Genomic DNA, 14,259 nt, shown 5'->3' on the forward strand with positions numbered 1-14,259 from the left:
AAAACAGATTACATAGCGGAGAAGGTACGGTGGGATTCTAAATGGTCAGTGATCTGTTTGTTAACTTGGCTTTCGAAGACCTTAGAAAGGCAGGGTAGGATAGATATAGTTCTGTAACAGTTTGAGTCTAGAGTGTCTCCCCCCTTTGAAGAGGGGGATGACCGCGGCAGCTTTCCAATCTTTGGGGACTCAGACAATACGAAAGAGAGGTTGAACAGGCTAGTAATAGGGGGATGCAACAATTGCGGCGGATAATTTTAGAAAGAGAGATCTGGACCCTCTCATATACTCAGTCTCGGTACTAATTTCCGTGCTGGGGTGGCAATTTTTGTTTTCCTCAGGCTTAGGGGTGACTGTGGTACCTACAACAGAGATTGTCAAGCGTCGGGTTTTATTGGTCAAGGCAGATGTTATGTTTTTTAGTTTTTTTAATGTTTCTGCTCCTAATGAGGGTACAGAGCGTCTTGGTGTATTTGATCAAATAAAGGAAACCTGAAGACAGTGTGACCAAGAGGGGTGTGTGGTTTTAGGGGGGGGGGGGGGGCTGGAACTGTACAGTGGATTGTACTGTTGACCACACTGCTGAAGAACCTCACCTGCGGTCAGCCACTTTCTTGTCTGGCCTGTTAACTGAGTGTGAGCTTTCTGATGTGTGGAGAGTAAGGAATGCAAAAGTTAGGCAGTACACATGGCCAAAAGTAAATGAAGGTGGTGTCGATGCAGCAAGGTTAGACAGGTTGTATGTATGTGATCTCTACTGTAGTAGGGTTGGAAGGTTAGACAGGTTGTATCTGATCTGTAGTAGGGTTGGAAGGTGAGACAGGTTATATGTATCTGATCTCTACTGTAGTAGGGTTGGAAGGTTAGACAGGTTGTATCTGATCTCTACTGTAGTAGGGTTGGAAGGTTAGACAGGTTGTATGTATCTGATCTCTACTGTAGTAGGGTTGGAAGGTTAGACAGGTTGTATCTGATCTCTACTGTAGTAGGGTTGGAAGGTTAGACAGGTTGTATATGATCTCTACTGTAGTAGGGTTGGAAGGTTAGACAGGTTGTATCTGATCTCTACTGTAGTAGGGTTGGAAGGTTAGACAAGTTGTATGTATCTGATCACTACTGTAGTAGGGTTGGAAGGTTAGACAGGTTGTATCTGATCTGTAGTAGGGTTGGAAGGTTAGACAGGTTGTATGTATCTGATCTCTACTGTAGTAGGGTTGGAAGGTCAGACAGGTTGTATCTGATCTCTACTGTAATAGGGTTGGAAAGTTAGACAGGTTGTATGTATCTGATCTCTACTGTAGTAGGGTTGGAAGGTTAGACAGGTTGTATGTATCTGATCTCTCCTGTAGTAGGGTTGGAAGGTGAGACAGGTTGTATGTATCTGATCTGTAGTAGGGTTGGAAGGTTAGACAGGTTGTATGTATCTGATCTCTACTGTAGTAGGGTTGGAAGGTTAGACAGGTTGTATGTATCTGATCTCTACTGTAGTAGGGTTGGAAGGTTAGACAGGTTGTATCTGATCTGTAGTAGGGTTGGAAGGTTAGACAGGTTGTATGTATCTGATCACTACTGTAGTAGGGTTGGAAGGTGAGACAGGTTGTATCTGATCTCTACTGTAGTAGGGTTGGAAGGTTAGACAGGTTGTATCTGATCTGTAGTAGGGTTGGAAGGTTAGACAGGTTGTATCTGATCTGTAGTAGGGTTGGAAGGTTAGACAGGTTGTATGTATCTGATCTCTACTGTAGTAGGGTTGGAAGGTGAGACAGGTTGTATGTATCTGATCTCTACTGTAGTAGGGTTGGAAGGTGAGACAGGTTGTATGTATCTGATCTCTACTGTAGTAGGGTTGGAAGGTTAGACAGGTTGTATATATCTGATCACTACTGTAGTAGGGTTGGAAGGTGAGACAGGTTGTATGTATCTGATCTCTACTGTAGTAGGGTTGGAAGGTTAGACAGGTTGTATGTATCTGATCACTACTGTAGTAGAGTTGGAAGGTTAGACAGGTTATATCTGATCTCTACTGTAGTAGGGTTGGAAGGTTAGACAAGTTGTATGTATCTGATCACTACTGTAGTAGGGTTGGAAGGTTAGACAGGTTGTATCTGATCTCTACTGTAGTAGGGTTGGAAGGTTAGACAGGTTATATCTGATCTCTACTGTAGTAGGGTTGGAAGGTTAGACAGGTTGTATGTATCTGATCTGTAGTAGGGTTGGAAGGTTAGACAGGTTGTATCTGATCTGTATTAGGGTTGGAAGGTTAGACAGGTTGTATCTGATCTCTACTGTAGTAGGGTTGGAAGGTTAGACACGTTATATGTATCTGATCTCTACTGTAGTAGGGTTGGAAGGTTAGACAGGTTGTATGTATCTGATCTCTACTGTAGTAGGGTTGGAAGGTTAGACAGGTTATATGTATCTGATCACTACTGTAGTAGGGTTGGAAGGTTAGACAGGTTGTATGTATCTGATCACTACTGTAGTAGGGTTGGAAGGTGAGACAGGTTGTATGTATCTGATCACTACTGTAGTAGGGTTGGAAGGTTAGACAGGTTAATGTATCTGATCACTACTGTAGTAGGGTTGGAAGGTTAGACAGGTTGTATATATCTGATCTCTACTGTAGTAGGGTTGGAAGGTTAGACAGGTTGTATGTATCTGATCTCTACTGTAGTAGGGTTGGAAGGTTAGACAGGTTGTATGTATCTGATCTGTAGTAGGGCTGGAAGGTTAGACAGGTTATATCTGATCTCTACTGTAGTAGGGTTGGAAGGTTAGACAGGTTGTATGTATCTGATCTCTACTGTAGTAGGGTTGGAAGGTTAGACAGGTTGTATGTATCTGATCTGTAGTAGGGCTGGAAGGTTAGACAGGTTATATCTGATCTCTCCTGTAGTAGGGTTGGAAGGTTAGACAGGTTGTATGTATCTGATCTCTACTGTAGTAGGGTTGGAAGGTTAGACAGGTTGTATCTGATCTCTACTGTAGTAGGGTTGGAAGGTTAGACAGGTTATATCTGATCTCTACTGTAGTAGGGTTGGACGGTTAGACAGGTTGTATGTATCTGATCTCTCCTGTAGTAGGGTTGGAAGGTTAGACAGGTTGTATCTGATCTCTACTGTAGTAGGGTTGGAAGGTTAGACAGGTTGTATCTGATCTCTACTGTAGTAGGGTTGGAAGGTTAGACAGGTAGTATCTGATCTCTACTGTAGTAGGGTTGGACGGTTAGACAGGTTGTATGTATCTGATCTCTCCTGTAGTAGGGTTGGAAGGTTAGACAGGTTGTATCTGATCTCTACTGTAGTAGGGTTGGAAGGTTAGACAGGTTATATGTATCTGATCTCTACTGTAGTAGGGTTGGAAGGTTAGACAGGTTGTATGTATCTGATCTCTATTGTAGTAGGGTTGGAAGGTTAGACAGGTTGTATCTGATCTCTACTGTAGTAGGGTTGGAAGGTTAGACAGGTTGTATGTATCTGATCTCTACTGTAGTAGGGTTGGAAGGTTAGACAGGTTGTATGTATCTGATCACTACTGTAGTAGGGTTGGAAGGTTAGACAGGTTGTATGTATCTGATCTCTATTGTAGTAGGGTTGGAAGGTTAGACAGGTTGTATCTGATCTCTACTGTAGTAGGGTTGGAAGGTTAGACAGGTTGTATGTATCTGATCTCTATTGTAGTAGGGTTGGAAGGTTAGACAGGTTGTATCTGATCTCTACTGTAGTAGGGTTGGAAGGTTAGACAGGTTGTATGTATCTGATCTCTACTGTAGTAGGGTTGGAAGGTTAGACAGGTTGTATCTGATCTCTACTGTAGTAGGGTTGGAAGGTTAGACAGGTTGTATATGATCTCTACTGTAGTAGGGTTGGAAGGTTAGACAGGTTGTATCTGATCTCTACTGTAGTAGGGTTGGAAGGTTAGACAAGTTGTATGTATCTGATCACTACTGTAGTAGGGTTGGAAGGTTAGACAGGTTGTATCTGATCTCTACTGTAGTAGGGTTGGAAGGTTAGACAGGTTGTATCTGATCTGTAGTAGGGTTGGAAGGTGAGACAGGTTGTATCTGATCACTACTGTAGTAGGGTTGGAAGGTTAGACAGGTTGTATCTGATCTCTACTGTAGTAGGGTTGGAAGGTTAGACAGGTTGTATGTATCTGATCTGTAGTAGGGTTGGAAGGTTAGACAGGTTGTGTCTGATCTCTACTGTAGTAGGGTTGGAAGGTTAGACAGGTTGTAGGTATCTGATCTCTACTGTAGTAGGGTTGGAAGGTGAGACAGGTTGTATCTGATCTCTACTGTAGTAGGGTTGGAAGGTTAGACAGGTTGTATGTATCTGATCTCTACTGTAGTAGGGTTGGAAGGTTAGACAGGTTATATGTATCTGATCTGTAGTAGGGTTGGAAGGTTAGACAGTTTGTATCTGATCTCTACTGTAGTAGGGTTGGAAGGTTAGACAGGTTGTATCTGATCTGTAGTAGGGTTGGAAGGTTAGACAGGTTATATCTGATCTCTACTGTAGTAGGGTTGGAAGGTTAGACAGGTTGTATGTATCTGATCTGTAGTAGGGTTGGAAGGTTAGACAGGTTGTATCTGATCTGTATTAGGGTTGGAAGGTTAGACAGGTTGTATCTGATCTCTACTGTAGTAGGGTTGGAAGGTTAGACACGTTATATGTATCTGATCTCTACTGTAGTAGGGTTGGAAGGTTAGACAGGTTGTATGTATCTGATCTCTACTGTAGTAGGGTTGGAAGGTTAGACAGGTTATATGTATCTGATCACTACTGTAGTAGGGTTGGAAGGTTAGACAGGTTGTATGTATCTGATCACTACTGTAGTAGGGTTGGAAGGTGAGACAGGTTGTATGTATCTGATCACTACTGTAGTAGGGTTGGAAGGTTAGACAGGTTAATGTATCTGATCACTACTGTAGTAGGGTTGGAAGGTTAGACAGGTTGTATATATCTGATCTCTACTGTAGTAGGGTTGGAAGGTTAGACAGGTTGTATGTATCTGATCTCTACTGTAGTAGGGTTGGAAGGTTAGACAGGTTGTATCTGATCTCTACTGTAGTAGGGTTGGAAGGTTAGACAGGTTATATCTGATCTCTACTGTAGTAGGGTTGGACGGTTAGACAGGTTGTATGTATCTGATCTCTCCTGTAGTAGGGTTGGAAGGTTAGACAGGTTGTATCTGATCTCTACTGTAGTAGGGTTGGAAGGTTAGACAGGTTGTATCTGATCTCTACTGTAGTAGGGTTGGAAGGTTAGACAGGTAGTATCTGATCTCTACTGTAGTAGGGTTGGACGGTTAGACAGGTTGTATGTATCTGATCTCTCCTGTAGTAGGGTTGGAAGGTTAGACAGGTTGTATCTGATCTCTACTGTAGTAGGGTTGGAAGGTTAGACAGGTTATATGTATCTGATCTCTACTGTAGTAGGGTTGGAAGGTTAGACAGGTTGTATGTATCTGATCTCTATTGTAGTAGGGTTGGAAGGTTAGACAGGTTGTATCTGATCTCTACTGTAGTAGGGTTGGAAGGTTAGACAGGTTGTATGTATCTGATCACTACTGTAGTAGGGTTGGAAGGTTAGACAGGTTGTATCTGATCACTACTGTAGTAGGGTTGGAAGGTTAGACAGGTTGTATCTGATCTCTACTGTAGTAGGGTTGGAAGGTTAGACAGGTTGTATGTATCTGATCTCTACTGTAGTAGGGTTGGAAGGTTAGACAGGTTATATGTATCTGATCACTACTGTAGTAGGGTTGGAAGGTTAGACAGGTTGTATGTATCTGATCTCTATTGTAGTAGGGTTGGAAGGTTAGACAGGTTGTATCTGATCTCTACTGTAGTAGGGTTGGAAGGTTAGACAGGTTGTATATGATCTCTACTGTAGTAGGGTTGGAAGGTTAGACAGGTTGTATGTATCTGATCTCTACTGTAGTAGGGTTGGAAGGTTAGACAGGTTGTGTCTGATCTCTACTGTAGTAGGGTTGGAAGGTTAGACAGGTTGTAGGTATCTGATCTCTACTGTAGTAGGGTTGGAAGGTGAGACAGGTTGTATCTGATCTCTACTGTAGTAGGGTTGGAAGGTTAGACAGGTTGTATGTATCTGATCTCTACTGTAGTAGGGTTGGAAGGTTAGACAGGTTATATGTATCTGATCTGTAGTAGGGTTGGAAGGTTAGACAGTTTGTATCTGATCTCTACTGTAGTAGGGTTGGAAGGTTAGACAGGTTGTATCTGATCTGTAGTAGGGTTGGAAGGTTAGACAGGTTATATCTGATCTCTACTGTAGTAGGGTTGGAAGGTTAGACAGGTTGTATGTATCTGATCTGTAGTAGGGTTGGAAGGTTAGACAGGTTGTATCTGATCTGTATTAGGGTTGGAAGGTTAGACAGGTTGTATCTGATCTCTACTGTAGTAGGGTTGGAAGGTTAGACACGTTATATGTATCTGATCTCTACTGTAGTAGGGTTGGAAGGTTAGACAGGTTGTATGTATCTGATCTCTACTGTAGTAGGGTTGGAAGGTTAGACAGGTTATATGTATCTGATCACTACTGTAGTAGGGTTGGAAGGTTAGACAGGTTGTATGTATCTGATCACTACTGTAGTAGGGTTGGAAGGTGAGACAGGTTGTATGTATCTGATCACTACTGTAGTAGGGTTGGAAGGTTAGACAGGTTAATGTATCTGATCACTACTGTAGTAGGGTTGGAAGGTTAGACAGGTTGTATATATCTGATCTCTACTGTAGTAGGGTTGGAAGGTTAGACAGGTTGTATGTATCTGATCTCTACTGTAGTAGGGTTGGAAGGTTAGACAGGTTGTATCTGATCTGTAGTAGGGCTGGAAGGTTAGACAGGTTATATCTGATCTCTACTGTAGTAGGGTTGGAAGGTTAGACAGGTTGTATGTATCTGATCTCTACTGTAGTAGGGTTGGAAGGTTAGACAGGTTGTATGTATCTGATCACTACTGTAGTAGGGTTGGAAGGTTAGACAGGTTGTATGTATCTGATCTCTACTGTAGTAGGGTTGGAAGGTTAGACAGGTTGTATCTGATCTCTACTGTAGTAGGGTTGGAAGGTTAGACAGGTTATATCTGATCTCTACTGTAGTAGGGTTGGACGGTTAGACAGGTTGTATGTATCTGATCTCTCCTGTAGTAGGGTTGGAAGGTTAGACAGGTTGTATCTGATCTCTACTGTAGTAGGGTTGGAAGGTTAGACAGGTTGTATCTGATCTCTACTGTAGTAGGGTTGGAAGGTTAGACAGGTAGTATCTGATCTCTACTGTAGTAGGGTTGGACGGTTAGACAGGTTGTATGTATCTGATCTCTCCTGTAGTAGGGTTGGAAGGTTAGACAGGTTGTATCTGATCTCTACTGTAGTAGGGTTGGAAGGTTAGACAGGTTATATGTATCTGATCTCTACTGTAGTAGGGTTGGAAGGTTAGACAGGTTGTATGTATCTGATCTCTATTGTAGTAGGGTTGGAAGGTTAGACAGGTTGTATCTGATCTCTACTGTAGTAGGGTTGGAAGGTTAGACAGGTTGTATGTATCTGATCACTACTGTAGTAGGGTTGGAAGGTTAGACAGGTTGTATCTGATCACTACTGTAGTAGGGTTGGAAGGTTAGACAGGTTGTATCTGATCTCTACTGTAGTAGGGTTGGAAGGTTAGACAGGTTGTATGTATCTGATCTCTACTGTAGTAGGGTTGGAAGGTTAGACAGGTTGTATGTATCTGATCACTACTGTAGTAGGGTTGGAAGGTTAGACAGGTTGTATGTATCTGATCTCTATTGTAGTAGGGTTGGAAGGTTAGACAGGTTGTATCTGATCTCTACTGTAGTAGGGTTGGAAGGTTAGACAGGTTGTATGTATCTGATCTCTATTGTAGTAGGGTTGGAAGGTTAGACAGGTTGTATCTGATCTCTACTGTAGTAGGGTTGGAAGGTTAGACAGGTTGTATGTATCTGATCTCTACTGTAGTAGGGTTGGAAGGTTAGACAGGTTGTATCTGATCTCTACTGTAGTAGGGTTGGAAGGTTAGACAGGTTGTATATGATCTCTACTGTAGTAGGGTTGGAAGGTTAGACAGGTTGTATCTGATCTCTACTGTAGTAGGGTTGGAAGGTTAGACAAGTTGTATGTATCTGATCACTACTGTAGTAGGGTTGGAAGGTTAGACAGGTTGTATCTGATCTGTAGTAGGGTTGGAAGGTGAGACAGGTTGTATCTGATCACTACTGTAGTAGGGTTGGAAGGTTAGACAGGTTGTATCTGATCTCTACTGTAGTAGGGTTGGAAGGTTAGACAGGTTATATCTGATCTCTACTGTAGTAGGGTTGGAAGGTTAGACAGGTTGTATGTATCTGATCTCTACTGTAGTAGGGTTGGAAGGTTAGACAGGTTATATCTGATCTCTACTGTAGTAGGGTTGGAAGGTTAGACAGGTTGTATGTATCTGATCTGTAGTAGGGTTGGAAGGTTAGACAGGTTGTGTCTGATCTCTACTGTAGTAGGGTTGGAAGGTTAGACAGGTTGTAGGTATCTGATCTCTACTGTAGTAGGGTTGGAAGGTGAGACAGGTTGTATCTGATCTCTACTGTAGTAGGGTTGGAAGGTTAGACAGGTTGTATGTATCTGATCTCTACTGTAGTAGGGTTGGAAGGTTAGACAGGTTATATGTATCTGATCTGTAGTAGGGTTGGAAGGTTAGACAGTTTGTATCTGATCTCTACTGTAGTAGGGTTGGAAGGTTAGACAGGTTGTATCTGATCTGTAGTAGGGTTGGAAGGTTAGACAGGTTATATCTGATCTCTACTGTAGTAGGGTTGGAAGGTTAGACAGGTTGTATGTATCTGATCTCTACTGTAGTAGGGTTGGAAGGTTAGACAGGTTGTATGTATCTGATCTCTACTGTAGTAGGGTTGGAAGGTGAGACAGGTTGTATGTATCTGATCTCTACTGTAGTAGGGTTGGAAGGTTAGACAGGTTGTATGTATCTGATCACTACTGTAGTAGGGTTGGAAGGTTAGACAGGTTGTATGTATCTGATCACTACTGTAGTAGGGTTGGAAGGTTAGACAGGTTATATCTGATCTGTAGTAGGGTTGGAAGGTTAGACAGGTTATATCTGATCTCTACTGTAGTAGGGTTGGAAGGTTAGACAGGTTGTATGTATCTGATCACTACTGTAGCAGGGTTGGAAGGTTAGACAGGTTGTATGTATCTGATCACTACTGTAGTAGGGTTGGAAGGTTAGACAGGTTATATCTGATCTCTACTGTAATAGGGTTGGAAGGTGAGACAGGTTGTAGGTATCTGATCTCTACTGTAGTAGGGTTGGAAGGTTAGACAGGTTGTATCTGATCTGTAGTAGGGTTGGAAGGTTAGACAGGTTGTATGTATCTGATCACTACTGTAGCAGGGTTGGAAGGTTAGACAGGTTATATCTGATCTCTACTGTAGTAGGGGTGGAAGGTTAGACAGGTTGTATCTGATCACTACTGTAGTAGGGTTGGAAGGTTAGACAGGTTGTATCTGATCTGTAGTAGGGTTGGAGGGTTAGACAGGTTGTATGTATCTGATCTCTACTGTAGTAGGGTTGGAAGGTTAGACAGGTTGTATCTGATCTCTACTGTAGTAGGGTTGGAAGGTTAGACAGGTTGTATCTGATCTCTACTGTAGTAGGGTTGGAAGGTTAGACAGGTTATATCTGATCTCTACTGTAGTAGGGTTGGAAGGTTAGACAGGTTGTATGTATCTGATCTCTACTGTAGTAGGGTTGGAAGGTTAGACAGGTTATATGTGTCTGATCTCTACTGTAGTAGGGTTGGAAGGTTAGACAGGTTATATGTATCTGATCTCTACTGTAGTAGGGTTGGAAGGTTAGACAGGTTGTATCTGATCTGTAGTAGGGTTGGAAGGTTAGACAGGTTGTATGTATATGATCTCTACTGTAGTAGGGTTGGAAGGTTAGACAGGTTGTATCTGATCACTACTGTAGTAGGGTTGGAAGGTTAGACAGGTTGTATCTGATCTGTAGTAGGGTTGGAAGGTTAGACAGGTTGTATCTGATCTGTAGTAGGGTTGGAAGGTTAGACAGGTTGTATGTATCTGATCACTACTGTAGTAGGGTTGGAAGGTTAGACAGGTTATATCTGATCTCTACTGTAATAGGGTTGGAAGGTGAGACAGGTTGTAGGTATCTGATCTCTACTGTAGTAGGGTTGGAAGGTGAGACAGGTTGTATCTGATCTCTACTGTAGTAGGGTTGGAAGGTTAGACAGGTTATATGTATCTGATCTCTACTGTAGTAGGGTTGGAAGGTTAGACAGGTTGTATGTATCTGATCTCTACTGTAGTAGGGTTGGAAGGTTAGACAGGTTGTATCTGATCTCTACTGTAGTAGGGTTGGAAGGTTAGACAGGTTGTATCTGATCTGTAGTAGGGTTGGAAGGTTAGACAGGTTGTATCTGATCTCTACTGTAGTAGGGTTGGAGGGTTAGACAGGTTGTATGTATCTGATCTCTACTGTAGTAGGGTTGGAAGGTGAGACAGGTTGTATCTGATCTCTACTGTAGTAGGGTTGGAAGGTGAGACAGGTTGTATGTATCTGATCTGTAGTAGGGTTGGAAGGTTAGACAGGTTGTATCTGATCTCTACTGTAGTAGGGTTGGAAGGTGAGACAGGTTGTATCTGATCTCTACTGTAGTAGGGTTGGAAGGTTAGACAGGTTGTATCTGATCTCTACTGTAGTAGGGTTGGAAGGTTAGACAGGTTGTGTCTGATCTCTACTGTAGTAGGGTTGGAAGGTGAGACAGGTTGTATGTATCTGATCTGTAGTAGGGTTGGAAGGTTAGACAGGTTATATGTATCTGATCTGTAGTAGGGTTGGAAGGTTAGACAGGTTGTGTCTGATCTCTACTGTAGTAGGGTTGGAAGGTTAGACAGGTTGTGTCTGATCTCTACTGTAGTAGGGTTGGAAGGTTAGACAGGTTGTATGTATCTGATCACTACTGTAGTAGGGTTGGAAGGTTAGACAGGTTGTATGTATCTGATCTCTACTGTAGTAGGGTTGGAAGGTTAGACAGGTTGTATCTGATCACTACTGTAGTAGGGTTGGAAGGTTAGACAGGTTGTATGTATCTGATCTCTACTGTAGTAGGGTTGGAAGGTTAGACAGGTTGTATCTGATCACTACTGTAGTAGGGTTGGAAGGTTAGACAGGTTGTATGTATCTGATCTGTAGTAGGGTTGGAAGGTTAGACAGGTTGTATCTGATCACTACTGTAGTAGGGTTGGAAGGTTAGACAGGTTGTATGTATCTGATCTCTACTGTAGTAGGGTTGGAAGGTTAGACAGGTAGTATGTATCTGATCACTACTGTAGTAGGGTTGGAAGGTTAGACAGGTTGTATGTATCTGATCTCTACTGTAGTAGGGTTGGAAGGTTAGACAGGTTGTATCTGATCACTACTGTAGTAGGGTTGGAAGGTTAGACAGGTTGTATGTATCTGATCTCTACTGTAGTAGGGTTGGAAGGTTAGACAGGTTGTATCTGATCTCTACTGTAGTAGGGTTGGAAGGTTAGACAGGTTGTATGTATCTGATCTCTACTGTAGTAGGGTTGGAAGGTTAGACAGGTTGTATCTGATCTCTACTGTAGTAGGGTTGGAAGGTTAGACAGGTTGTATCTGATCTCTACTGTAGTAGGGTTGGAAGGTTAGACAGGTTGTATGTATCTGATCTCTACTGTAGTAGGGTTGGAAGGTTAGACAGGTTGTATGTATCTGATCACTACTGTAGTAGAGTTGGAAGGTTAGACAGGTTATATCTGATCTCTACTGTAGTAGGGTTGGAAGGTTAGACAGGTTGTATGTATCTGATCTCTACTGTAGTAGGGTTGGAAGGTTAGACAGGTTGTATGTATCTGATCTCTACTGTAGTAGGGTTGGAAGGTTAGACAGGTTGTATCTGATCACTACTGTAGTAGGGTTGGAAGGTTAGACAGGTTGTATGTATCTGATCTCTCCTGTAGTAGGGTTGGAAGGTTAGACAGGTTGTATCTGATCACTACTGTAGTAGGGTTGGAAGGTTAGACAGGTTGTATGTATCTGATCTGTAGTAGGGCTGGAAGGTTAGACAGGTTGTATCTGATCTCTACTGTAGTAGGGTTGGAAGGTTAGACAGGTTGTATGTATCTGATCTCTACTGTAGTAGGGTTGGAAGGTTAGACAGGTTGTATCTGATCACTACTGTAGTAGGGTTGGAAGGTTAGACAGGTTGTATGTATCTGATCTCTCCTGTAGTAGGGTTGGAAGGTTAGACAGGTTGTATGTATCTGATCTCTACTGTAGTAGGGCTGGAAGGTTAGACAGGTTGTATCTGATCTCTACTGTAGTAGGGTTGGAAGGTTAGACAGGTTGTATCTGATCTCTACTGTAGTAGGGTTGGACGGTTAGACAGGTTATATGTATCTGATCTCTACTGTAGTAGGGTTGGAAGGTTAGACAGGTTGTATGTATCTGATCACTACTGTAGTAGGGTTGGAAGGTTAGACAGGTTGTATCTGATCTCTACTGTAGTAGGGTTGGAAGGTTAGACAAGTTGTATGTATCTGATCTCTCCTGTAGTCGGGTTGGAAGGTTAGACAGGTTGTATGTATCTGATCTCTACTGTAGTAGGGTTGGAAGGTTAGACAGGTTGTATCTGATCTCTACTGTAGTAGGGTTGGAAGGTTAGACAGGTTGTATGTATCTGATCACTACTGTAGTAGGGTTGGAAGGTTAGACAGGTTGTATCTGATCTCTACTGTAGTAGGGTTGGAAGGTTAGACAGGTTGTATGTATCTGATCTCTACTGTAGTAGGGTTGGAAGGTTAGACAGGTTGTATCTGATCTCTACTGTAGTAGGGTTGGAAGGTTAGACAGGTTGTATGTATCTGATCACTACTGTAGTAGGGTTGGAAGGTTAGACAGGTTATATCTGATCTCTACTGTAGTAGGGTTGGAAGGTTAGACAGGTTGTATCTGATCACTACTGTAGTAGGGTTGGAAGGTTAGACAGGTTGTATGTATCTGATCACTACTGTAGTAGGGTTGGAAGGTTAGACAGGTTATATGTATCTGATCTCTACTGTAGTAGGGTTGGAAGGTTAGACAGGTTGTATGTATCTGATCTCTACTGTAGTAGGGTTGGAAGGTTAGACAGGTTGTATCTGATCTCTACTGTAGTAGGGTTGGAAGGTTAGACAGGTTGTATGTATCTGATCTCTACTGTAGTAGGGTTGGAAGGTTAGACAGGTTGTATGTATCTGATCTCTCCTGTAGTCGGGTTGGAAGGTGTGACATCACTCCTGTGGGTTTCTCTGATCACTATAATGTGTTTGTTGATATTCACTTGTCCACGAAGGTCATCACCTTACTGGTATTTTAATGTTAAATTGTTACATGATGTCATGTTTTGTGAAAGGTTTTTGTTGTTTTGGGAAAAATGGAGGGTTTCAAAAGGGAATTTTGAGTCCTTGAGACAATGGTGGGAGGTTGGCGAGGCACAAATACAATTGTTTTGTCAACAGCATAGTGCTCTGTCTCGTATTGAAGTTAAAGAGACTATCAGAGCCCTTGAACAGGACATCAAATCTATTGAATTGAAGCTGCTCACTCAGAACGACCCTGGACTAGTCATGAACTTACAGGACAAGAGACATGAACTGAGGTCGTTTCTGCATGAAAGAGTGAAGGGTGCCAAGATTAGGTCTCGTTTCGCTTCCCTCAAGGATTTGCTCCTCGCGCTTTTTTGTTTTTAAACCTAGGAAAGTCACCATTACAACGTAAACAGATGGTCTGCCTTCGTCTCCCTGATGGGAAGGTGACCACGGACGACAGTGAAATGCGTCAACATGCCGTGGATTTCTACTCTGCCCTCTATAAGGTGGAGGATTGTTTATTCTCTGTGTACTGAACAGTTGTTACATGGTCTTCCTCAATTGGGCCCTGAGCAGAGAGCTGCTTTGGACTCTGACATTACTCTGCAGGAGCTGTCCACAGCAGTTATGCAGCTCTCAACAGGCCGAGCTCCTGGCATTGATGGTTTACCATCTGAGTTTTATAAGCAGTTTTGGGGGAATATTGTTTGGGGGGGGTTATGAAGTGGTGTGTGAATATTTTCATGCGGATTCTCTTCCTGTATCCTGTCAACGTACGGTGCTTTCATTGTTGCCAAAAAAAAGTGGGATTTGGCTCT

Source organism: Salvelinus fontinalis, chromosome 34, assembly GCF_029448725.1.
Source record: "Salvelinus fontinalis isolate EN_2023a chromosome 34, ASM2944872v1, whole genome shotgun sequence".
Classification (NCBI taxonomy): domain Eukaryota; kingdom Metazoa; phylum Chordata; class Actinopteri; order Salmoniformes; family Salmonidae; genus Salvelinus; species Salvelinus fontinalis.